Here is a 26,752-nt window from a genome sequence, read left to right on the forward strand (position 1 = left end):
GTGTATACATAAGTTTAAGACAGGGTTTAAATGAAAAACTAACAAACGAGGCAACATATCTTAAAAAAAAGATTAAAAACATTCTCCCTATAACATAACAGTAATCACAAACATCTCTCCAACCCGTCTCCCAAATATCCTTTTACAATACACAATTTATGACTGAAAATAACTTCCAAAAAGCCACGAGATTAATACAGTTTTTAAGTGTATCAAAACTGTTGTCTATAATATTCCCAGGCTACTCCATTACGTGACTGTTTCCATTCACATGCATGTCTGCGCGGGAGACAGCTTTGCCTTCCTGCTTTCTTCCATTCACCACTTATTGTTTTTCTTTAATGGCATAAGATAACATCTCCCCCCGCCCCGAAAAGAGTTCCATTTTGTCTCACACCATTTTTAACACTCTACTGGAATATCTATTTTCTTTGAAGATGTTTTCATGAATATACCTTCTTTGAAGTGTCTTCCATTTGAAAATCTGCCTCATCAACTTCGAAAACCCTTGGGCACGAGAGTACGACCATCATCACACACCTTGGGCCACACACTCGTGCACAGTTGTCGTATATCGCACGTCGGGGTCGTAACGTTTTGCTCAAGCTATTAATATTCATAAGAGACGCTTCCCAATTCCTCTGCCTCTCACAACAATAACATTTCCCTACATTCATGTCATAATAAACATATTTAAAGACACGAGAGATTTAATTTCATGGAAAAAAAAAATACTTATATAGAGATACTGAGGAGAACTTCACGTCGCGTAATTCGTGATAAAAAGGGGATCAAAAGCATAAAGCGATTCCTTCTTCGTCACACTGGACGACGCTGGTGAAAGCTGTTCTGTCTACCAGGCGGGTTGATGGCGAGATGACGTCATATGACCACCACCCACCACCACCACCTATCTCCAAGCGTCCCTTATTATACTGCAGCCTCTCGTGCTTATCCACCACCCTATGGCCTCCTTGCTGGCCGAAATGTTAGTGCTGATCCCCCTAACCTGTCCACTGAACCCACTTGCCTCTTACCTCCTTACATGATCATCTACTTGCTGACCTACTGACGACTTGGCGTTCAAACCCACATGCTGAACCTCACAGTTCGAATGGGTAATGGCTGAAGACTCATGCAAAGGCTCACTAAACTCCTCCTCATCCACACAGCTTAATGAACAGTGAGGAGACAAAGACAAAGAGAGAGAGAGAGAGAGAGAGAGAGAGAGAGAGAGAGAGAGAGAGAGAGAGAGAGAGAGAGAGAGAGAGGGGATGATTGCATCAGATTACTCTTAATTAATAACATGTCCTCAACCCCCCTCCCCCCCTCTCGTTACCCATCTGCCAGCCACCTGCCAACCCTCACCCACCTGCTGACCCTCCTTACCTTACCCAGCTGCCAACAGTGCGCTCTCTCTCTCTCTCTCTCTCTCTCTCTCTCTCTCTCTCTCTCTCTCTCTCTCACTCTCACACACACACACACTTGCATCACAGGTCACCATTGCGTGACACTAACACGTTCCCCAGGAAACCTCTTCACTCGCACTTCCTTCACTCACTTTCTTTCCGGAGTAGAAAGTGGGTCTAAAACCCCTAAATTCTCCATGAATTGGTGTATATACCAGTCTTACTTTATTGGAAATTGACTTGAATACCTTTCTATGTATCAACAGAAGTCATTTTCCTAGTTTTTTCTAGCAAAGAGACAACTATGGGCTGGATGTTTCACGATGAATCTGGGAAAGTTACGCTGTTTTGTTTGTTGTGTGGAGGAAACTTGGAACAATGCGGAGGGAGGGCCCGGACGTTGCTCGGTCATGTAGGCCAATTCATCGAGTGGGATGATGGATGATCTAAGAGGATGTACTATGGCTTGAAAAAGTCACTCACAGGGCACCAACTCATTTTTCTCTCCGTTGGAAAAATCTCGGTGACAATTAGATTACATGCTATACGGCCCAAGGATGCTTAATTCACGAGAAGGAGACGTAAATCTCTCTCGCTTTCAACATGTGAAAGCAGGCAACATTTCTGAGAGAGATGGTAAACTGTCTTTGAAGCACTGGGGCTCTTAGGTCTAGCCTGTTACATATAAACATAAGTGTATCATGATTTCTAGATTTTCCAACAGATGGCTTGAAGCTTATCAACACGATACATCGTAACGGTCAACACTAAAGAATGCAGCGTACTCAGAATACTGGATTTGCGATTTAAAGCGGTAAAACGAGGTCCTAAAAAAAATGGAGCTAAGACTAGAGAATTAACTTCCTGAAGCAGATCTTGAAATATTAAGTAAAATGACCTCAGTCTTCATTTATCTCCTGCAACTAGGATGATATATGGTTTGATATATGTATAGCCATGGTGAAAGTATGTGTATGAAACATATGACACTCATTACAACCCCGTTCCTCTCACGAGAACGAGTCTATGAATCGCACACGGGCAGAAGTATTTCATAGGCAGCGAAGCTGACCACTATTCCACTGTTCATCTTCAACGTAATGCAAAAGTGGGAATACTAAACGAGTGAAAAGACAGACAAACGTAAATTTTCATGACTTTGTTTCAAACCGCAAACCCCAACGGGGCCAGTGGGTCTGGGCACTGGTGGTGATGGTGCTGGAGTGAAAGGAGAGTCTGGGGTATGATCACCATCACCACCAAGACTGGCCCAGACTCAGACACACCCCACCACCACCCACGCCTTGCCTTACCCAGCCTCAAATCCAAACCCCAACTGTTGCACCCTACATCAGACTACTCTAAAAGCCATATACATTTAAAAGTAAGAGAAAAAATCAACCGCAAAAAGAAAAAAAAAATCTAAAAGTACGAGACAAGCTAGGCTACATATATCGACTGGCGTAACGTAAAACAACCGCAGCAACGGAAGGTATAGCGTAGCCTCCCTCCGTCAGTCAACCCTCCCTACACTGGAGTCTTACCGATGCTTCAAACTTGGAGACTTGCCCTCCCCAAAAACAGTTAATAAAGTCATCAAGTCTGGTCAAACGTCACCATGATACACGACTCTTGGTGACGACAGTACAACCGACCTTTGGCCACGGCAGCACGAACTTTAAGCACGACAATGCGATCTTTGGCCATAACGTCGAGACCTTTGACCTAATTCTTAAGGGTCATATCAAAAGGCCAGGACATCATACCTGAGTAGAACCGTCTCCTTAATGAGGTTAAACTCACCACGTTAGACCAAAACAACGAGACAAGCACAAACATTCATGAGCGACTGCCTTTCAGACCTCCACACCAACACATGTCGGCGGGATCCATTTAACTAACCTCCCAAAACATGAAGGAATCCACCTCAAAAGTTACTGAGTTACTGATCGTAGATTATTTATGATTTACGACAGACGCACCCGGGCGGTCGTCAGCAGCAGTGCTCAGGCTTCAATCCTGTATTGTTAGCGTTTAGGGATAAACGCGAAGGAAGAACACTCACACAAACACCAAACACACAAAAGACACTACGAGCATACCTTTCACTCTACCAAGAGCCTACGCGAGGATTTCATATATATATATATATATATATATATATATATATATATATATATATATATATATATATATAAACTGACTTTTATTGAAAAATCGTAATAATTATCTTCATTCTATGACAAGGAAATGCCTCAACTTCTCAGCTTTCTCTGTCTTCTGGCGTTCCTTCTGTACAAACTAAGTTCCTCTGATACAACAAAATCGTCTTGTCTGTCAGTCCCACCAACCTCTGACCTTCTCGTATAAGGCGCACCAGAACTCTCACCTGAGTGAAGCCTACGTAAACTACTCTGTTCATTATCAACCCTGCGGCTACCGTTGCTCGCCCATCAGTTCCTAGCCTATAGCTACGGGGCTCGTCTGATCACCTCTGCGTGATCCATCATCGAAGAATTACAGCTTTTTTTAAGACTTCATTAGTACCTTCCTCCTCGTCCTCCCACTTCGACTCCTCCCTCCCCCGTCAGTGGCGGCATTCTTCACTACCTAGGACAGTGTGGTGACCATTCCATACCCATTTTAAACTGCCTACGTCTAAGTGTTGAAAATGTAAACAATAGAAATTTGCCTACGAAGAATTAGTGCATCAGAGTTAGCCAAAAAAAAATTCATTCATAAACAGAAAGACTGAAAATATCTTCACAGAAATCAATAAAGATAAAAAAAACAAAATTACATTTACAAACAACAAAAGCTCTGCAATATCTTATGGCATCTAAGAATGAAACATCACGAACCGCAGCCCAGCATAAATGGTATGAATTTTCGCCACATTGTCAATGGTGAGAAAATGACTATTTTCGCCATGAGTAAAACAAGTTACAAAAAAAAAAAAAAGGCATGAAATACAGTATTCATAGCTAAAGCCAACCTCCCCTATCGTTCCTTCCTGCTTGAGGCAACTGCCATGTCCAGGATTCGACCCTGGGTCCGCGTGATTCAAAGTCAGCGACGCCAGCCGGCGCAGTACACCTAGAGGATGCTCTCAGTACACTGATAACAACGGAGAGAGAGAGAGAGAGAGAGAGAGAGAGAGAGAGAGAGAGAGAGAGAGAGAGAGAGAGAGAGAGAGAGAGAGAGAGAGAGAGAGAGAGACCCCCATAATAACACCAGGAAAAAGATCGTCACTTTCTCCTGGCCTCTCGCTTAGCCACATTCCCCACCCCTCACCACCATCGTCCACTCCCACACACCCCCAACATCACCATCATCCGCACATGCACCACCCAAACCCTCCATCAACCACAATCCACTCCTCCCACACCACCTCCACCACAAACCACACCCTCAACCACCACCATTCTATATCGAAGGCAATCATCCACACCTCCATCATCACCACCATGCACACCATCCTGTATCGAAGGCAATCATCCACACCTCCATCACCACCACCATGCACATCTCCAACATCATCGTGCCCGCCGCTAACACCACCACTGCCACTCTCTCACAAAACTCTATCCTTCGAATCCCAAGATGGCAACGCGGAAGTGTTCGGTCCGGGTCATGTTTTATCACTGACTATGCTCTATTGTTTATAATTATGCCCAATATCAAGATTTTCTTCACTGTTTTCACTGTTTATCAAACTATTTCTCATTAAATTGTCATTTACCAGGTGCTTTCTAGTGCCTTTCTCTGTCGTGTGAGCCGTCATCGGCAGGCCGCACTTTTACAAACAGGTCAGAGATGGTGACCATCAAACGCCTTTGGGACCCGAGGCTAACCATCTGGTATCTCGTGACGTCGTTAAAAGCACCATCTGCCAGGGACATCACCACACATGATACGACCATGATACATAGTCACCACGACGCAGACACATCCTCTCTCTCTCTCTCTCTCTCTCTCTCTCTCTCTCTCTCTCTCTCTCTCTCTCTCTCTCTCTCTCTCGCACTTCATTTTTCTCCTTTTTTTTCCCCCTCCGTTTTTCCTGAGGATGGAAACACAGCGAAAGAAGGGCCTCGACGCGAGCATTATCGAGGAGATAAAATGGGGAAATCTGTGTGAGTGTGTGAAAGGGACTTGGGAGACGACATTGTATACCAAACCTGCTGCTAGATTCCTACCTTTTGGGAACACTAGAGACAAACTGTCTGGTGGAAATATGAAGATCGTATTTACATGCATGCATAAGAAAATATTAAACGATGTTGTTCGCATTCCAATATCCGACCTAAAACTTAGTTATCCTTCTTACGTTTGGTCACCACACTTAAAAGCTGGATAAAGAACCAATGAAGGTTCAGAGGAGGACAACAGAGATGACACCAAAATAAAGAAATGATATTCGGTGACGGGCCATTGGCTATAAACTTTCCCATCATGTTAAAGAGGAGAAAGATGTGACTTCCTCACGACCTTCAAGTTTCTAGACCAGTTTCATGATAACATGTGCCTCGATAAAAGCAAAGACTAAGCAAACAGAATTTCTAAGACACACACACACACACACACACACACACACACACACACACACACACACACACACTATTGTACGAAAGAAGATGAACAAAATAAACTAAGAGGTAAAACTCTGAATTCTGACAGAATACAGAAGTTGAAAAAAGTTGCATGATTCAGGCAGGAGAAAGTTCAAGAAATGGGATGCCATAAGTGCAAGAATTCGCTTCATGTACTGTGCAAACAGGTAATCATAAGCCAAAGGCACTGCTCATACACCGACAGACAGGCAGCGCCCCCCCCCCCCCCACACACACACACACAAACACAATGAATTGCTCCGTTTTCTCTTTTATTATCGAGATAATCTGCGCACCTCTCAGCGATCTTGGAAATTACGTGCGCCGTATGACAAATCACAACCATTTATCATTCTAGTCCAATATGAACACACACACTGGTATCAAATCATGAATTTCTTTTCTTTTTTTCATCACTATTATGCCATGGTTTGGATTAGATTAAGAGAAATATTAAACTTTTACGATACACTGGATGTAGTCTTTGTTATAACGCACATCTAGGGGCAGAAATTTTGTGAATTATTCTTGAGTACCTTTTCTTTCGACGCAGGTTCTGCAAGTCTTGACCCTAGTCAAACTTGACTTTAATGGCATGACCTGAAAGTATTGAGTAAAATAATTCAAGTTTATGCAAAAACAGGTTCGAAACGGGGAAGCATAACGGTGTGATATATATATATATATATATATATATATATATATATATATATATATATATATATATATATATATATATATATAACCTTCGGGATAGGGGATAAAATACTTCCACGTATTCCTTGCGTGTCGTAGAGGGAGACTAAAAGGGGTGGGAGCCGGGGTGGGGCTGAAAATCCTCCTCTCTTGTTTTACTTTTCCAAAACAAGAAACAGAAAAGGGTACTAAGGGAGCATTTTCTCCCCTAAGGTTCAGTCATCTGTTCTTGACGCTACGTCGCTAATGCGAGAAATAGCATATATATATATATATATATATATATATATATATATATATATATATATATATATATATATATATATATATATATATATTAGCCCATCTGGGCTAATGTTGTCGGGGTTATATTCGGTAGAGGAAGTAGCCAAAAGCGCCAACACGGAGGTATTTGGATTCAGGTCCTACTGAAGACGGGCTGATGAACTCCAAACCTAGTTTTTTTGTAGTATCTAATGTGGCGTAGGAGGGTGAAAGGCGAATCAGTGTACTGAGCGGCCTCTGCCCCCAACCCACGGTACTGCCTGCAAGCCACCATAAAAAATATAAGACCTTATAAACGGAGAGGAATTGGAAGGACGATAATGGCAATAATCTTCGTACGAAAGTGAAGCAGACGGAGTTAAGAGAAAGTGTTTGAGATTTATCCCTGTGGGCGTAACGCGCAATGTCTTTCCGTTGGAAATTCCGATCATGTTCACTGAATCCTTCTTCAACAGCAGTTTGTGGCGCATCAGTGGGTGGTAAATGTAAAAACTCATACAAGTCGGACAATTTTCCCCCTTCTCCAGCACGTCAAGGCGTACAAGAGGTTGTTATAAATTTATATTAGCCTTCATGTGACTCATCTAATATCGTAATACGATTCAGTATACCAGCAGACTGCTTGTCCTGATTCCTCAACCTTCAGGGTAAATCGGTTGGCAAGAGGATATAGGCTACTGTTTTCTGGCATCCATCTACGCAAGCACGTAATTGTCTTCCCCCGGAAATCTACCGAGATAGGCTGTTATTCTCTCCCGATACGAATTCATTACCGTCCACGGTAATTCTCCACTTGCATTAGCACCAACCGCTGTTCTGAGACGTACATTCAAACCTCACCGTCACCTGTGTTACTCTCAAGTTCGGACACTTTCACCAAGATGAAAGTAATGCTTCATCATCATCGTCAGCAGACGCAACACTCCGCTGGCCATCCTTAAGTACACTGTGCTCAATTCTCACTAACCAAATCACTTCCGTGACATTCAGGCCGCTGCTTACCTCCACTAGGTATACAGTATTATTTAAGGGATTCTCACAAAGCATTTCTTTTTCACTGAAATGAATTAATTCTAAGAAAATCCTGATATACCACTTTAGAACTGTAAAGTCTACAGCCAGTCCAGGAGCACATACCACTTTACCTCATGTAAAAGTTTTCAATCCAGCAGAGGGGGAAAAATGTATTTCTCAAATGGACCTATAGTCTGAATTGTGTTCGTCCAATGAACTCAGGCTTGCTGACCTTCACTGGTCGCTGGCCATTAAACCCAACAAACCAAGGGACCAGAAGTCTAATGTCAATATCAATAAAAAGTATTGAGAGTGATCGTAATGAAAGAAACAAATACATGAGTCACGCTAAACGAACATAGACTGAAAGAGATTAGTCTCCCGTGAGAAGCTTATGTTCCCAAGTTAAACGTTTTCTCTAACCTGGTGTTTTCCTTAAAAAATGTCCTCAGATCTACCTTCACTGTTTCTTTCGTGTACAAGTACTATCATTACAGTACAGATTTACTGAATACTGCAGCGGTGTGGGGCATCATTAAGGCACACGTAATAATTTTTTTTAAGTAAATACTGTAAAAAGTCATAAAAATAATACATATTTACGAAAACCGCATCAGATTCCTGGGTAATGAGCATAACCAAGTGCGAAATGAATAACATAAAGATGGTGTTGTCTCGGGCCTCCCTTCAACCATGAAATCTCTGAAACTTTACCCTGGCCTCATCCCAAGACGCAGAACCATATACGCATCCGTCGAGGTATAGAGTTCCTGTTGGACGGTAAGCTAGCGCCAAGTGCCGTATGCGGCCCCTCACGTGTGCAATAAAACACGAGAAAGTTTAGGCCAAGGATAACAACTTTCTTGTTAATATGGTTTGTGGAGGCGTGAGGTCAGGGCGCAAGAGATGGGAGGGAGGTCACTGCCCACACATCCAACTATTGCCGTGAAACGATGACACTCAGGGTATGGGAAATAAAAGACTTTACTTGTACATTAACCGGCTAATCCGTACTGAACAATCTTCTACGGATTTTCCCCCCGAGTCGTCAACCAGCAAATATGAAATCGGACATCCGCATCTCGACTTTCTGTGCATGATTAACCGTCGCATCTACGCCATCTAAAGTAAGACGTTTGGATTGGGTATGTCCGGGCGTGGCTAGTGTGTCGTCAAGAGTACGGAACGCACTTCAAGGGCGTTCCTCTGGCCGGGAGAGAGAGGAGAGAGAGAGAGAGAGAGAGAGAGAGAGAGAGAGAGAGAGAGAGAGAGAGAGAGAGAGAGAGAGAGAATCTCCAGTGCGAGGGATATGTTTTTGAAAACTGACAAAAAAAATAACTGACGATATGAATGCCTTAATTGTTATATGACATTTATTTAGTGTTCTCTTGCCCATTACCGGTGCCAATATAATACTCAAACAGTGTTTTGGGAAAGAGTGATGAGAGAAACAGGATTTGCGTAGTGTGCACGAACGTGCGCACAAGCAGACACCCGACACCAAGTGTGCAAAAAACGTGTTAGCAAGAGACAGGTGTGACGGCTAGGCTTTGCTCAATACGTCATGAAGGTCCAGCGTGAGACGCTACCATGCACGAGTCATTCCCCTTCCTTCCCGTCATAAGGATATGCGGGTCAAGGAGCTATGGTGGTCGCCCCGCGCTCGCCCAACATGACTTATGGCTTTAAGCAACCCTCCATATTTCAAATCAAGGATATCATATGCTATATCCTCAACTTCCTAAATATTGCTATCTAGTATAGGTTTACTGAAGACCCAACAAGTAAGCTGTTACAATTTGTTATTGAATCACTCGTAACAACTAAACAGAGTAGAAATCTAAGGTCACATTTTCTTTCTGAAACACACTCACACTCAAACACACACACACACACACACCCTATAAATCAAACATGCTATATAGGCTTCGTCCATGTAAAGCTTAAATTTCATTTAGAATCTGTAGGCATAGCAATCTTTCACTTCTATTTTATAGTGTCATTCGCTATAACAATAAAGATAATGAATGACTGTGGACTTGACATGATTTACCTCACGTCTCGCTATTAACTCTCTCCACTCATGGCCGTCCGCCAACTAGAGCATGTACTACAAACAGCAAGATGCAACTCTACCATTAACGACTGTATTCTTTTAAGATACAAATTGAACTATACAAAAGCCACATTTTCCTATAATCTACCTCGATTCACGACTCCGGAAACCATGAGGATCGATAACAACTTCCTCTACAGTCTTAAAAAAAAATAGGTGGAGCCTCGCATCGTACACGGCCAGCAAACGGCCCGAAGCCGCCATATAAGAGAAAGCGAGAAGCATCGACCAAGGTCGCGAAGCCCAACCAAATATTTCGGTTCACGCTCTGGGCGGTTCCCAGGAAGTGGAAATCTGGATATAAAACGTGTCTAGTAATACAGATTGACGGATCTGATTGAAAAGGGTGTGATGAAATGGTTTAAACATACGAAAGAAATGAGTAATGTATAGACAAGGAGGATGTAAAAGGTAGACGTGGTGGGAGTATGAGCGAAAGGGAAGACCGAGGAGATGGAAGGTGGCCTGAAAGGGGCTCTGGGGCACCAAGGCCGATTTATATATATACATATATATATATATATATATATATATATATATATATATATATATATATATATATATATATATATATATGATAAACGACTATTCTTCAAAGCTGAAATTTGAACTAATTCTCCCTTGAAATTAAGTTCTGGGTATATGAAGACATATTTCTGGTAATAACAGCCACTTTGGATAGTGGCCGGAATATTCCGACATAATTTGAAATGGAGCCATTCACGGACCAACCTTGTCAAATTTGGTGCAAAGTAGCCCAGCTATTTCAGACTAAAACGTGAAAAGTTAACGAATTGATGAGAACGACGAACACTGATTCAAAAGGCTTACATGCCTATCTTTTTTATTTTTCACCAAATGAGTTGAAAACAGTTGACGCCGAGTGACAAAACAAAAATATTACTTTCCCGAGTGAAGGTACAGTGTAAAGATACTTGCATTTACAATCCTGCACTTCCTGGTTTGAGCCTGGTCAGTTTAAAACTCACAACGTGACCAACGGATTTTCGTTATTCAAGTCACGCCCGGCAAGACCTTTCTACATGAATAGAAATGACCGATAGAAAAACTCTGTCGTTTATCTCTTGGGAAAATTCTCAACGCCGTTCGAAAACAGATCAAGTCCAATACTGAAACGTGAGAAAAAAAAATTAATTCTCATCAGCAATTATATATTATCAAAGGTTTATATATATATATATATATATATATATATATATATATATATATATATATATATATATCCGTAAGTGTAGTTAACGAATAACAACTGAAAATTAAGGGATCATTTCTATCCAGTATCCTTCGTTGGTTCTCTCGTAAACGATATCAGATTATTCCATATAACTGATGGAAAGAAAATTCATCATGATGTAAAACCACGTACAAAGCCTCACTTTTACATTTGGGGTCACAGATCATTAGGGTCTCTTGGTCAAGACTGCAGGACGGGCTCATGGCCGCCTAGTTATGCAGTAATCATGTGCTTTCCTTCCTTGCTTCATTCGAATACCAGCATGAACAACAGAGGGCCAGCCAAACTATAGAGAATAACTTTTATAATGGTCTCATAACATAAAATCTGGTACGACTAACAGATATAGGTTCGAATCCTGGTTGCGGCAGTTGATCCACAGTTAACACAGCTGTTCATCCTCCTATAGAGGCTGGTCTTTAAAATGGGTACCTGGCTTAGGTTAGAGTATATATATATATATATATATATATATATAAGAAAGCCTCGATTGGGGCATTTAGTTACCTGTGGCGTCTTAGCATACAATAAAATTCAATTATATCCAGAAACTGTATTACAGTTTTTACAGAAAGTTAAATATTCGAACGAGATTATCAACGTAAAAAAGCCCGACTGTGTGGGTAAATGGGGATGACATCTACCTGAAAGACAGCTGGAGCATACAAGCGGTAAGGACAGAAAGAAGGAAACGGGGCGAAAAAAACATAAGAAGAAGCGAGTCGGCGAATGAAAGTGACTGGTGACATAAACAAGGAACAGGATACAGGTACTGATTTGTCCGATTGTTACCTACGAACATTCGCATCATAATATTCTACTGATTACTTTGTTTTTTTCTTGTAAAAACTAGGCACATTACCCAAGAATCAGCAGATTTCACCGACGACTAAAAGGAGAAAAAGATAATGTCAAAGCACGATAATATGATACGTATGAACGATATTTCACAAGATCTAATTCAGCATGCAAACACGCCGCTTGTCAACTCTTGTTACTGTTGCCAACACCTGAGTACCTGATTTTTTTTTCCTTCGTTGCTTAATCCTTTGGGTACACTGACTCTAACACAGCCAAACAACACAAATTAAACAAAATAATCGAGTTCACTTTTTTCATGCACCATTCTCTTGGGTTTAAAGTATGTTAAACAATTATACGTACGTATGTTTTCCCCAAGGATAAAATAGTTTTAGTTTATTTGAAATACCAATTCCTCTCTGGGCACAGAATCCATCTGTGACCAAGATCGCATATAGAGGAACTATTGAGCAAGGCGTTACGGCCTTTAGGCATAATGTTATGTTCTTTATATTTGTTGATATGGCTCTTTAAATAACCGGAAATATTTGGGCATACTCGCCTGGTCCCGCGTGATCCGTCACATTAGTGTGAGAAATACCGAACCGATGTGGCGGGTGTGGATCGGGTCAAGCCACTTCCACTTTCATTCAACCTTGGGTCTTCCCCGCTTCCAGCCGGAGTGACCCCAACCCCCAGGGTTCCCCAGTACCCTTCTCTCGCACGAACCCACAACTTTTTCTTCCGGCATTACTTTTCGTTCAGGGAAAGAGAGGTGTGATGAGGCCAGCCACCCGGATATATTCCATGTCTTAATGTCACACACGTAATCTTATGCCTCTCGTAACAGTTTTCTGGATGATGAGTTTAAAGTTTGCGAGGCAGCGCCAGGAACATGGGAGAAAGACTCCATTTGCTCATACCCATTCTCTAGCTGACATGTGTAATGCACCGAAACCACACATCTATTCATAACCACGACCTAAAACCTTTCCATGGTTTCCCCCGGCTAGTTCACTTACCCTACTTCAGTCTAAGGACAGCACGTCGACCCCTGTATACCACATTCTTCGAGTTCACTCTATCCCGTGCAAGCCCTTCACCCTCCAGCATGTTCAGGCCCCGATCACTCAAATCGTTTTCAGTGTATATATATATATATATATATATATATATATATATATATATATATAATTTCTTATACTCTATTTCTCTTTCAGTTTTCACGCAGAACTGTAGAAATGATAGCCTAATATTCAAAACGCGACCAAATCCTTTAAGATCATTATTTACATCAGCAGTGAAATCCCTCACAAGACTGATTCTATATCATCCGACCTTAGCTAAATCTTAGTTCGAATCTATTTCTATGGATCGATAAAGGCATTTGCCAGGTGGGCTTAATAATCTGATATATTATACGAGGAAGTAGCGATGCCTCGTCCATATTCACAAAAGGTTGTAGGAAAGCTAAATATTGTAAAGTGAAAGGAAACGTGATTATCTCCAGCCAAAGAAACCTGAGATAGCTTATAATATGGTACTGTACGGTACCCTGTGAGTCACCCAGGGGGGAGGGGGGGAGAATGTTCGAGGTCATGACGTCACAAACCGACCCAACACTATTGCCAACACGAGTGACTTACCCTACCCCAAGCTCCCAAAAGGCGAATATTCTAAAACTTCGATGTGTTCATCAGTCTAACAATATCATCTACGTGAGACTATAAATACTGATTTAAGTCACATCAAACCACCAAAATCACCGAACGATCGTTGAATTTGTCCCATGGGCTCCACACAAACTGTAATATAAGCAGAGAGAAATACATCTCACACGATGTAATAATGATTTAGAAGTGTTCTTTGGTCCTAGTAAAAGTACAATTCTAAGGTATTACCTAATGTTTCAACAAGTCTCGAACAAGGTCTAATTCAGAGTCTTCTAAGCTGATAATTGCATAAGCGAAGTAGCCTATTACGTAAGGAGATAACGAGTTCTGAACGACTTTTTGGGTTGCATATTCGCTAACGAAGACAACTGTTTCTAACCATTTGTCTTTCACTTTCCAATATTTGGCATCCGTAGACTCTGTCCTCTATTGTCATCTTTTAAAACCAGTAAAAATGCTTTGCGTCAGCAAACAATTCATGTATGAAGGCATACATGCAACTGGAATCATCCAATCCAGTTTAAAAAAGGAATAATGTCGTGCCTTAATCCGGCATACAATCATTGCAAAATACCATAATGTTTTGAAATCCCACGACAATACAGACATGGTCTCCACCGATCTGATTGGCGCCGGTAACCCAAGCAAATTTACTGTGCACCCCATATGCTCATCCTGTGAGCGACAGCGCAAAAGGATTACAGGGGTCACAAAAGGTCTTAGTCAGACCCCAGTGGGTTGATATTACAATTCTTATTTCAGTACATACATTACATATAGTTTCATATGGTAAGTTTTACCGACTAGATGCAAAAAGTGGATACAAACTTAAAATTTCAGGTATCTTGTTATTAACAAAAAGGTGTTGCAACATTTCTTGCAGGGTTTGTTTATATCTACCCCCTAAAAGGCTCTATTTTCTTCACGTTCCAATACAGTGTTCTAGTTTGTGTCCAAGTCTTTGACCACAAACTTCACAATTCACACGATTAACATCTCCAGAGTATAAACTCTCCCTTCTCAACAAGAACCATCACTGCACACGTTGAAATCTCTTGTACATATAGTAATATCCGTTTTGCTGAAAAAATACACGCAAAGGAGCAAATCATCCACTCTTGTGTAATTTCAGTCTTCTCGTAGATGCACGAGGTGTTACTATGCAAGACTATCTTCACAGATGTGATAACATATTGTGTCCCTTCAACCCTAGCCTTAACAAGGAATATAAGCCAAGGTTCGCTTTCACTACACAATGACGCTCAATTTTCACATCCATTTCGCACATACAGTATCTGACAATATGTCAGCACTACACTTAATCTGTAGACCTGGTGTGTTCATGGATATGGGTAATAATGAAAACCATCGAGTTATAACATGATTGAGTTTGAAACTATATATTAGATTGTATACAAAATATCATGTTTGGAACGAGGAAATAACATTAACTTTTTTCATAATCGTAAGATGTCTACGACATTGCTGCTCCCATCTACTCAGCTAATTGAAAATGGAACACATGGATTAAGCCACAGGGCATTTTACCCTCCTTTCCTTCTCTTATCTTTCTCTTCCTCACTGCATTACCACTAAACCCTCTCAACATCTTCCAAATTCCTTAACTTCCATTATCCTTCCCTCCGCCAAACAATCAAGAAAGAAATCTTTACATTCAGCCACTTGTACCAGGACAATGCAACTGGTACGAGTTCATCTAACCAGAAAACTACTTAAATGACACACCATAAACACGAAATGAGTATATAAACTCGTTTCCAAAGCATCCGAATTCTGAAAATGCTACTCTATATAATGTAGCTTAGACTGAATCCTATAAGCCTTGATTGAATCCTCTTACGATACATTCTAGACTTACGATGTATTCTAGACTGTCTCTGCGTATGGACTACTGCTGGCCTGACACCCTACGTTGAAAAATTTTAAGTCATGGACCATCACCCTTTCCTCTGACGGTGATAGCCTTCCTGCTGGACATGCAACGTACGATTTATCAACACCTCGGCTTTCTCTTGGTTTACAAATAGTTGAACAACGTGCGCGCGAAGGTGAAGGCTAAACTATCAGTGGTAAGCCCACTGCCAGGCCTGCGGTTCCTTCCAGACACGACGTAATTACAGGGTGATTATCATATGTAATTTCATTCTTCGGAAGTAACAGAAACACACACAAGGGTTCTAAGCGAAAGTCTTACTTGAGACTCTCGTTAATTCGGTTCTGAACGTGTACAACTGACTGCAACTTCAAATATCAGTTATCTCAATTATTGCCTTATATAAAAAAAATGTACATTCGACCATGCTATTCAATGCCCGTGACATTAGGTAGGCTTATTTTGTATTAGTCGTACAAACTGGCAAGATTTTTGGACTGCTGCCGACTCGGTGGAATGTGGGAGCCATTATGATTTTCGTAAAGTAGACATGACACTTTTATAGCTTACTGGTGCGAGATGGTGGCTTGAGGCTGTAAAAGGAGGGGGAAGGGAAAGGCTTTCCCACGTAGGAGGCAGCGAGTGTTGTGGAGACGCTCCACTTTCCTCCAGCAGCTGTTGCTGTACGCTGTTGCCGTCTTTTGAGCATTCCTTTAATCCTTTGTGTCAGACATTTTAAATGTTTCCACGAAAACATCGAATTCCCAAACCAGTTCCCTGAACAGAACGATAGTACAACTTTTCTAGCGATATGCCAAACGATGCCTTACATACTTATCCCTGATAAAACTACAGACGAAAAAAAAAAAAGAAAAGCTTTTTGCTACTTTCCCAACGCAATGAGGGCTAATCCTAGTAGAGTACCATTCAAGCCGCAACAACACTGGATTAGCTATAAGCAATCCCACATTAAAATGACACTAACTACAAGAGAGAGAGAGAGAGAGAGAGAGAGAGAGAGAGAGAGAGAGAGAGAGAGAGAGAGAGAGAGAGAGAGGCTTGTGTCGCTACAATGTATAAATGATATGGAATTCCGTACTACATTTTTTTTTCCCGTGGATACTGATAGGTGAATTACTAACGTCACTCAAGAGGTGAACACTGACATGCATGCGCAATGACACTGTGGATTAAATCCATCATATGAAGTAAGAAGTTTACTTTTAGTGTTGGCCATAAAAAGAAACAAGCTAAAGGAGATCTAGCTAACTCGTGTTGGCCATAAGAAGAAGCACACCACAGGATGTCTAGCTAAGTATTTCTAGGAACATACAAGTGAAAAGGCGCAGAAACTAACATCCTTTTCTCACTATGGGATATGCTGAAAATGCTTACGAAATACCAATTTTTTTGCTTACTTAGCACAAATTTTGTTTCCATAGTGTTATACTGAAAGGCCCCAAGGCCATTCTATTAATATAACAACGAAATCCAGTTTAAAATGAGGACCTCCGCACCCAGAGTATCCTTGACCCCCAAACCCGTAAAATAAGAGTTACACATACGTCTGGCAGCGGGAGCGTTTTGGTAGTCCGCCAACAAGTGCTTTCCCAACTATACATTAACAATATGACAATGACCTTCAACTTACCTTTAGCATAACCCAATCAGTACTTCCTAGAACGACTCTATGAATGTGTGTCAAATTTCATCAGCCTATCAACTAGTCTTAGGGATAATATGTTCACAAAGACAAGATTGGAAAAATTACAGAGCGCCGTGGCTGTGGTATCTCATTTATAATGTAGAAACAAGTAATGATCACCGCTGTTTGTGTACCTCGCATTGCCAGAAAAATAACAGAAAGTTAAAGCAATGGGTGGACTGGAATAACTCAAAATTCTATTTCTCTTTATCCCACCTAAATGGGGTAAATCAAACTGCATATATAGCTTCACAAAGTACGATCAACTATATTCTCAAACGTAATTCAAACATCTAAAACATTTAAGGCATAAAACTGCAAGATGACACGTATGCAATTCCTCTGCTAAAGCATATTGTAACCTTGACGAGCAGCTTTTTCTGTATTCATGAGCCACTGAAACTAGGCTATCATAAATCTCATTTACAATCTACATGACTTCTATAGGATTTTCTGAGCAACTTCTCATACCACACATTTCTCACATCTACTTTACTTACAATCCCTGGCAAGTCAGTCATCTTGAACATCTCATTTGTAATCAATAATGCGCTAAGAATCCTACCCCCCAAAAAAATCCACACATGCAACAAGATTCGTTCATGGAAGTTTCTTGCGCATTTCAAACGGCTTTCTCTTCCCTAGGGCTTTCAGAGAACCTTGCACTAGTTTTCGTCCTACTAACCAACCCTCAACCTATAGTTTCCCCCACTGCCAGTTATACTCAAAACATTAGTCCCAAACATCTATACTTACTCATACCTTACACCTCTCCATCATTTCGTCAAACATGACTGTGGAAACTACCTTTCTCCTCGGCGTACAAGAGCTATGCTGCTACCGGTAACATCTTCGTCAGGCACTTTGTACCATAAACAGCACCACTCTGATTCATCCTATGACTCACGTTGGGGGGAAAAAAAGAAACTTTCTCAACCACCAAAAATTAACTACATCTTAAATTCAACCACTTATTAAAACACTTTCTCGAAAACCATAAAGACAACATACATTGTCTTATCTGACATCTAAGATTTTTCAAAGAACCTAACTGCATGAGTTTTAATATACATATCTTCCTTTTTCTCTAAATCCATAAAGAAAATATACACCGTCTTCTTTAACACCTAAGACTTTTCTTATAACCTAACTATATGAATTTAATATGCATATCTTCATTCTTCCCCTATAAAGGATTACGTGATATTTTTAAGGTTATTAATAGTAATGTTTAAGATTATCAATTGCATTGTTACAATATGACTTACCATGCATGGACAATGAGAAAGAAAGCAGAGCGAGAAGTCTAACAGCTCAACAATACCTATTTTCACCGCCAGCACCTGACCCACCGCCCAGCCTCGCCCACATATATCAACGCCACAAGGAACGCTGCTACCTCTAGCACCTATGTACCGGGTTACGGGTGGGGTAACTTGGATAGGTGGCGGCTTGGGCTCGGGGCTTTTCGCCGAGCACAGATGCGTCTCCCCCGTTCAAATAGCAGCGAGGGATGCAGAAATAAGTCATAGATGACCTTAAAAACATCCAACCATGGTCGAGTCTCGCAATGAATTCCCTCCTTCTGTCGTATGCCACACCAAAGACTGACCCATCCCGTCCCCTATGGATCCCAAGACCTTGACTTCTGTACCCTTTGACCTCGGACACTGTTTTGGTATGCCAAAGTCAGACCCTACACCAAACCTGAACTTGCTGACATCATTCTCTACTAACTTTGTGCTTATTCATCATATCAAAGCGTCAACCACGACGATTGAGAAAGCTCATTCCATACTCGTTTCAAAAGATAGTTTCCATCGTATGTACAACCACAAGTACAAGACACGCGTCGCACAGTCTTTTAAAAAGAACCCAAGATATGAAGTGCTGTAAAGAACACTCATTTTCAACTCCGTTCCACTTCCAGCTTCTAGCGCTTACCTGACGCAAGTTAACCTGTTCCCCGAAGTTTCTTGAAGCCGCTTGGCGGGCCCTCGTAACATTATTAGTCTTCGAGAGATCATGCTTCGCTATGATTAGCTAAAATACGCATGACCCAAGTCTGAGCTTTGATACATAGGCATGAAACTGCCTGGTGATTACATATCGTCTCTATTGCTAATACTTTTCAGTTGAAGTGCTTGAAATTGGCACAACCCGAAGTTTGCTTTGAAACTAGATTCAGGGCTACGTGCTGAAAGATGCGACTGGGAATTTCTTCAAGACTAATCACCTAATAAAGTTTAAAACACTATCTGGAAAGAGGCTACAGTAACTTTTCTCCTCCAATAACCACAACGGCTTAGGCCTTGTATAGATGAAAGGATCAGCTTTGATGGACGGGTCACTGGTGTACGTACTCAGACATCCATGGAGTGTCCGTCGACACAACCAGGTCTTTGGATGTGTAACCGCTACACTTGGTTTATCATCCAGCCACCAGAAATCGGAAGACAGGGAGTGGTAACTGCGACGGAAACAAGATAAGAGGAAAAAACATTTGAGGAAATACATGCAGGAAGAATGATGGTAAATGTCATAATGAATCACAAACGAAGATCGGTTGATAAAGACTTTCTCTTGGAACCAATTGTTCATTTAACCTCAACTGAGGTTTATCTAAGTGAAACGTTTGTCTGACTGACTACAGTGACACTGTTCTAGTGCGTCTCGAAAAATAAAAAAAAAAGAGAGAAAGCGATGAAACAGGAGGCATCAAGACAATGATAAACAATAGTCGGATAGGTGAAGGATCTAAGATAAAGTTTGTCAGGAGCAAAAGCTATAAATCTGTGAAAGTTTTCGAAACCGAAGGAAAAAAATTGATTCATCCGGCGAAATTCCATGCGAAAGTATATTGTGATTACAAAATTGTCGCCTATTTGTACTCGTTATCCGCTTAACATAACATTCTTTCAATATTTAGAAATGAGGTCAATCAATCTGTACTGTTTCTACATGATATTCGCTTCTGCATCTGGCTATCGAAGTTTAAACAATTTTGCTTGAGCTTTTGCCTTGTTACTGGCACTGAAAAAAAATCCGAGACAAAAATTAACAATCATCTGATTATATAAGATTCTTGTAACCATTACAATACTTCATATGAATTATGATTTTTTTTCTTCAAATACAGTAAATATCACATGAAACACTGTAAAATGAATGATGCAAGCTTTGCAGTACCATGAGTATTCAAAAGTACATTTCGATTCTGTGACAGTATTGTGATTAATATAGATGAGGAAACACATCCCTTAAGAGAACATGCCATTTTCCCCACATTATCCAGAAGCTTTGACGATAATTCCATTAAACACTTCGAATCATAATGAGAATTCCAGGTATCACCGCCGTATAATCATTTATTTCCGTATATCATTCTAATGGCAATCAGTAAGCATTCCTCCCAACAATGCAAATATGATTACAAAACAACGAAAAATAATTTCGGACATCAGTATTTGCAGAAAGAAGAAAATATCATCCAGTACAGGTTAGCAAATGATGTATTAGGCATTGTTTACGTTTGGAGAAAGTAGAATTCGTTGCCATGTGGCAGTCTGTTTGTGCAAGATACGACAAGGTGAAAACACAGCACAATGCAATTCACCACTGCAAAAACACCACTGTGACACACTGTACTACCAATGTATAACTACACTACCACTATGGAACAATGCAGCTCCCTCAAGGGCATCACACAATGGTTTCACACTACCACCACTGTAGAATACTGCAACACCACAACAAAATTAAACTACCACTGTGAGACACTGGAACCCCACCACGACATCACTACCATACCATTATGGAACACTACAACATCACATGATTCAGTGTCAATCGTGTAGTGACACCGCTGATTCAGGATCACATCACTGCCCGAACACTACATTCAGTATCACTAATTACATATAAACCCATCATCACGTTAGGACCATCCACAAATTTCGTGCTTGCTGTTATGAAAGACACAAAATAGGAGACTTGGATTCTCCTACACTATACATGATTCTTGTGATAAAGACTTCGAAGGATTTTTGTTCACAGGTACAATACAAATAATAACTTTAAGATACAACTAAGCATTAGACAGTTACTGCCTGTATTACCATAGGCCAAGACTAAACCAGATATGTAAATATGAAAGAAAAGTAAAACCCACCATTGTGCAAAGCACCATAATGCCGGAATTTGGTCCATTCCTCGTAATAAGTACTAACATGCAACAGTGCTTGGCACACTCAGTTTTTCTCTATAAACAGTTTTGTGTAATCTAATCCATTAAGCAGAGTAACGAATAACTACTCAGCATATCACTCCTGCGCAAGAGAACAAACCTAATGTGAAAGTTAATGGTGTATATGATCAGTTCATACTGAGTGTCGCATACTCTTTGGAAAGTTATGAAAAATAGGGTCTAAAGTGTCCTTAAGAATTTAGGTGAATCAATAGCTAACCTACACCTTTCTCCTGCTACGAGAAACGTCATTTCAAATGGGGGAAAAAAATAGTGTGATTAAATAGTGGAAGAGGTGAGTGACCTTTGCTCACACCGGTGCGTGGGCAGGCTTTGCCGTGATGGCATATTATTTTCCAGGATGAATAAGAATATAATATCTCCACCAACCAAAAAGAATAAAGTTCATCCAAACCTTATTTTATCAGATCTAAATCTGGTTACTTAAGTATGTTACTAATACCAAATCAAGTCGTATAAGTTACCGGCTGGTGAAAGAGGAAAATAATAAATAAACGTACCTCATAGCAGTTTAAATAGTAATTGTTGACATTTTCAGCTAATTATTTTGGGGATGCTCCTGTCCATACTGGGGGAAAAAGTCTCGACCCCAAAGCTGGTGGCAACTTTCAAATTACTTTCCAAGTCAGCCGAGTTCTGAGTAAGCTCAAACTGGCTGCCCTTGTCGCTAAGACATCTTAATATTCTGAGTGGATCTGTGTGCAAGTAAGTGGAAGAACCACCGGTCAAAAACAGCTTTTTCCAGCAAATTAATGTCTGATACTATAAACAAAATATGACTTCTAACACAGAACGAACTCATAAATCTGGAAACGAATTAATAAAAATGCTATCAACTGCTACAGTTAAAAGGAGAAATCTACTTGGGTTACGTTCTTGTACAAAATGAATTTATACCAAAGAATAAGAAATACAACAGAAATTATTTTCATAAACGTATTAAAAAAGTAATGCAACTAACTGTTCCACACTACAGTATACGTAGTCAATACTGGAGACAGTCGATTCTGGTATGAAACTCTACTGAAATAATGACAAAGAAATACACATGAAACAAACATTAACAATTTCCCGGAAAAAAATGGAAACATGATGCAACACAACGTTGGGAACTGCATATATTCTACTTACATTAATAGTATATTACAGTGAAGCACGAAAAGTGAAAGGAGATTCGACGGATAATTATGAAGTAAAGTTCAATGAGATCTTATTCCAAAGATCATACTTGTAATTAAGATTACGTAGCGGAGAGGAAAAGAAAAAGTGGGAAGGGAGACTGAAGCTACCTATTGTGAATCCATAATAGTAGTAATTATGTCGGTGGATGGTCTGGTGCCTGGGAACTGCCCACAGCCACAAAGGAAATATTCTCAAGTGGACCGACATACATACATACATACATTTGGTTCACCTGTGCTGGTTGGAGTCCAGAAGCAATGACGTTCTGTTCTACATATAAATCCAGACAGACAAAAATTCAAAGAAAACGTTCATTAATGATATTCTTAAATTTCCTTATGTTTAGAGTACACCGTTATCAATATTCGCAAACGCTAAACGAGAATAAAAAAAGTATTCTTTAGACTACTCATAACTTGTCAATATCATGTCTTTAGGACAGGTTTAATTTTCGTTATAAACATCGTTTGGATTTCACCATCTACGCGGCTGAAAAAAAAAAAATCTACTTTTTCCCCACATGCACCGTTAGTCGTCCACATTATAACCAGTTCCTGTTTCTTCTACATCATAATCATGGTAAATGTCCATTAAGTTCAAATCACTTAACACTAACGCAGTACTATAATTTATTCATTTATCCAGAATAAGTTTCAAAGTAACGTGCACAACATAAAAAGATCAAGAAAATGCAAGACCTTTTTTTATCCTTTCTTTCAGGAAGACGGTAATGACTATGACAATGAATGGCCAATCAAAGATGGTAATCCTGGGAAAAAAAGATGAAAATCATCGAAAACCAGATGAAAACTTGAGCGGTCACCCCGCCATGATAGCGTGTTGACATCAGTATACTTTATCTAAAAGGTCGGCCATGTATTTTCAAATTTCTGTCCTGTTTTAACATTCTATCAAACATAAGTGTGATATTGTTTCTTCTTAACCCAATTTTATGTATTTTCAGCAAGGGAACAAAAACGGGAAAGAAAAACTTACTACTGTTATCACACAACCACGGGTTAACAAGAAAAACTGGTTTGTCACAAGGTCAAACCTCAACGGGTAACTTTAATCAGGCCTACAAACACGAGCGAAAGAAACTGGTTGTGTGTATGTGACAATACAGCACTTACTACAGGCATGTGTGTTCGTGTGGCGACGGGAAGACAAAACCCACCCTGAAGAGGAACACGAGTTCCATGCATTATGTACCGCACTACCAAGGCGCCAGATTCAATGGAAATGGAAAGTGTATAAAAATACCGGGAGTAGCGATGTCTTGGTGGGGAAAGGGAGATGACCGAGAAAAACGGTTGATGCGGACATGTACAAGCGTTTTGTGGTTGGGAAGGTTCCGCAAGATCCGTGACAGAGAAGGCTTTCAAGGTGGAACCAGTTAAAATGAGTTCATCACGCTAGGGGACACACATACATTAAGTCTTTGTGCGCGACGGAGTACGATATGGTAAGCCAAGGATGGAGTTATACTGAAGGATGAGAGAAGTGATAATGATGTTTTCCTGGGATCAGGCATAAATAAAGGCATGTGAAGATTGCAATTTCGTTTGACGAAGACAGTCCATTTTAAGGTCTCAGATTACCTTCACTTAAACACGAATGACGACTCCCATTCATCTCAATTGAAACCTGACAAGAAACTAGAGACAGTTTCCCATGACTGTAAGCCATCCAAGCAAATACATTCCTTCACCAGGCACGTGCAGACTAACAGACCGTCATCAGAAAGTTAATTAATTCTAGCGAAAGGGGCGTGTGGATTTTTTTTCTTTACGTCGGATGAACTTAATTACAATGACGAAAAGATGTTTATAATCATTATAAAAATACAGTATAACTGGCACTATATATATGAGGTATACTATAACTTAAGAGCCATTAAATGTGGACAAGGGCAAATAGAAAATCACGAGCAAATTACACATTCGTCCAGTTCCTCAGAACATAGTGGCTGTCACGCTTTCCCGTTTAGACCAGACTTCCTCAGCACATCAGTGGATGTTGCATTTCACCGTGTAATCAGTACGCACGGTAATGGATGTCGCGTTCTACCCTTCACTCATCTACGATGACAACTCAAAATGAGTTACAGTTAAATATCTGTTTTGTATGACTGATCTTTATATAGGATGGCCAAGTTTATGTGCAACACTGTACGTCGATTTATATTCACGAATGGGTAGTTGAAATGTTAAAATAAATAAAAAAAACTCGGGATCTTGTTCTGAATTAAGGTTCCGTTAGCAAAGTGCCGATCGAATCAAAGTATAAGGATCTCTTGGCTGTATAAGCGTTAATATTAAATCGTGAATAAATTTCCCCTGAAGTACGAGAAGGAACGTAAAGAAAAAAATGACTCAAGTTCTTGTCATTTCTACAAGTGTTTTTATATCATGACCTTCACGCTGTCTGCCTCAACATAGTGACATACATACTATGTGTACGTATGAAGATGCTTAGGAAACAATTCGAATGAACTACATCAAAGCTGTCTATATCTAACCTTGTAACGCACGTAACCACAACCAATATGTAGAAAGTCTAACACGTAAAAGGCTACATAAATAATTGTACCACTATTCAGGGTCCGAGGCACAACCTACAAGAGACAATTCATAATTAAACCGTTCCTTTAAAATTTCCAAACTGCCATTCTGCAGTGTTTAGTTTACGGATGCCCGGGAATGATTATGGTACGTGTTTACTGTTGTGATATTCTGTTGATGAGGATTTGATGCCTAAATCAAACACAGCAAAAGATGAGAAATTCAACTACCTTGAAGGAAGCGTTATAACCAGGGTAGAAAGAATACTGCCCACGTATCTCGCGCGTGCTGTAGTGGGTTAAATTGAGAGGGGCGGGAGCGGGAGGCTGAAAATCTTATCCTCTTCTATTACTTTCCAAACAAAGTAACACAGGAAAGAGCCATATGAGGGTCACAATTGGTTGGTATTCATCATTATTTAGCCTTCGGTGATTGACACAACACTAAAAAGCAAAGGTTAAGTTGTCTCCATGCGCCCATGTAAAATACATATCACAAATAATCATATACCTATATGAAAAACAAGCATAAATTTCCAGCTTCCAATATATATATATATATATATATATATATATATATATATATATATATATATATATATTTCCACGAGTCCAAGGGGGAAAATGAAACACGATAAGTTCCCAAGTGCACTTTCGTGTAATAATCACATCATCAGGGGAGACACAAGAGAGAAATAAAGGTCAGCTGATATACATCGTCTCTTCGATGTATATCAACTGACCTTGATTTCTCTCTTGTGTCTCCCCTGATGATGTGATTATTACACGAAAGTGCACTTGGGAACTTATCGTGTTTCATTTTCCCCGTGGACTCATAGGAATATCTTGATCACGCGCAAAACTGTGATCCTTTCCAATATATATATATATATATATATATATATATATATATATATATATATATATATATTTGTGTGTGTGTGTGTGTGTGTGTGTGTGTGTGTGTGTAATTAGAACACGCTGGAAAACCAAATTGCCTAAAATTAAATATATCAATATTTACTCCAAAATAATTCATATAATAACCATGTTTGCAAAAAACAGGTTGGTTCACAGGTTGAGTTAGTGGCATGGTTATTTTGGTTTAGGCCTATTAACGGCCAAGGTCATTACGGTCAAGTTATACCCAACTCCCAAATACTATTAAACACCCTCTTCCTGCTTAAACATTATTCTAACACCACATACAATCTCATGAAGTAAATGGCCCATGACAGGTGATTCAAATATCTTAAATAGTTTGGTTCTTCGAGTACATTCA

The 26,752-nt window shown here is 40.2% G+C and overlaps 1 protein-coding gene across 2 annotated transcripts in view; it reads right to left on the minus strand.

Moving 5' to 3' along the window:
• The window catches only part of LOC139757222 (uncharacterized), a 41,449-nt gene that overhangs the window by 14,177 nt on the left and 520 nt on the right, over positions 1–26,752 (minus strand). The gene's annotated exons all lie outside the window — the stretch shown is intronic.

This window comes from Panulirus ornatus, chromosome 25 (assembly GCF_036320965.1).
Source record: "Panulirus ornatus isolate Po-2019 chromosome 25, ASM3632096v1, whole genome shotgun sequence".
NCBI classification, from domain to species: Eukaryota; Metazoa; Arthropoda; class Malacostraca; order Decapoda; family Palinuridae; genus Panulirus; species Panulirus ornatus.